This window comes from Photinus pyralis, unplaced genomic scaffold, assembly GCF_008802855.1.
Source record: "Photinus pyralis isolate 1611_PpyrPB1 unplaced genomic scaffold, Ppyr1.3 Ppyr1.4_LG3b, whole genome shotgun sequence".
Lineage (NCBI taxonomy): Eukaryota > Metazoa > Arthropoda > Insecta > Coleoptera > Lampyridae > Photinus > Photinus pyralis.
In genome coordinates, this window is record NW_022170510.1 from 25,129,627 (window position 1) to 25,131,391 (window position 1,765).

At 35.4% G+C, this 1,765-nt stretch overlaps 1 long non-coding RNA gene across 1 annotated transcript; it reads left to right on the forward strand.

Annotated features, from left to right (window-relative positions):
• The first annotated feature begins 505 nt into the window (after nucleotides 1-505).
• Nucleotides 506-849, forward strand: LOC116166492. The gene is made up of 2 exons (XR_004144324.1): nucleotides 506-750; nucleotides 797-849. It is a non-coding gene; the product is annotated as an uncharacterized LOC116166492 (long non-coding RNA).
• Nucleotides 850-1,765: the final 916 nt, after the last annotated feature.

Consider the following 1,765-nt stretch of genomic DNA (forward strand, 5'->3'; position numbering starts at 1 on the left):
ATATAATAGCGAGTCGAAATCAAGAATGTATTATAAATGCATACTTGTTGCGGCCGCCGCCGCAATTAATATTTTTTCCAGGTGCTACAAGTTTGCTATTAGCAGGTATGGGTTGGACGCGACCGGACCGCTCATCTAATCATGACCTGTCACCCCAAGCGGTTAGGTTTCAATCGTTGGAATATTTTTGATAAAACAAAATTAAATCAATAATTATGAATCAATTCAAGCTTGTCATGGTAACGTCAAGCGCATTTGTGGCGTTTGCTAAGAGTTTTGTAAGTATATTCAATACTTCCCAATCAATAATTAATTGAAGTTTTTCTTTGGTTACTCCGGTCTAGTGAAAAATACAGATGAAAATTAAAGTAACACTAAGACAACATTGTAAGGTTTCATTGTCTGGTTTTATGATTTTGTCCTACTAAGTATGGTTTTTTTTTTCCTTTTTTATTAAAATAGAAACCTGGTGATTTGACGTGTAATACCGTAGTTTTTATTGCGTTGTGACGAAGAAAACTAGAAGGAAATAAGAAACCCAGCACTACGGCTCCAGCTGCTCTCGGTGGTAGGGGTGGTTCGACGATCCTGAAAGAAATACCTATAAATGCTCCGAAAATTTAGGCGCCACTAATTTTTCGATAGTTCCAAGCCGTACAGGAAAAAAATTAGAAACCTGCTCCTGTTGGTCTGGAAATGCAGGGGTAAAACTAAAAAAAAGAAATAGAGAAAGATAGCGGGAAAGAAAAGGTATTTATTCTTCAAGGAAATCAAGAATTTAACACAGATATTGTAGGGCGAATGATGATGATTGATAATGACACGGAATGATAACAGGGAAGAAAAACGGCAAAAAAAGAAAACGGTACGAGATCTCGTCTCACAGTAATAGTATATTATATACCGCGGGACTGAAGTAGTACTTTTAATCCCGAAGGTAAAGTTTATGGCCCGACCGACCTGAGGGATTAAGACCACTACTTCAGTCGCAAGGTATATACAATATTTTTCGTACTTCCGAAACTATGTATGGAGTTATAGTAGGGGAGCTAACACGAAATCCACTGAACGAGAATGATCAAAATTTTAACCGATAGTGTTCCATTTTGCCCTATCAGAGTATGCTAAAATCGATCGTCTGCCGCCTCAGGTCATACGACTTAAGGCGCTGCGGGTACTTCTTGCGGTACCAATTCTGAAAGGTTGTTTTTCGAAAAAATAAGTTATACACCAAATGAAAACGTTGATAATAGCTCTTAAAAAATATTTAAAAAAATCGCGCGCATTTGATAACTCCGTAAAAAAACAATTCTTAGTCGGTTTTTCACGAACTTTCTACGGATATAACTAGGTTACGGTTGGACGAATGAAGCTGATTTTTTTTACAGACTGATGATAGGTACTACTAATGACTTAACGGTGTTTTGTTTTTAAATTTTTTCTCTAATTACAAGATTATCTTATTATCTTAACATTATAAGATATCTTATAATTAGAGAAAAAATTTAAAAAAGAAACACTCTCATAGTCATTGGCTGTACCTATCATTAGTCTGTAAAAAAAAATCAGCTTCATTCTTCCAACCGTAACCTAGTTATATCCGTAGAAAGTTCGTGAAAAACCGACTAAGAATTGTTTTTTTACGGAGTTATCAAATATGCGCGATTTTTTAAAATATTTCTTTAAGAGCTATTATCAACGTTTCCATTTGGTGTGTAACTTATTTTCTCGAAAAACAACCTTTCAGAATTGGTACCACAAGAAG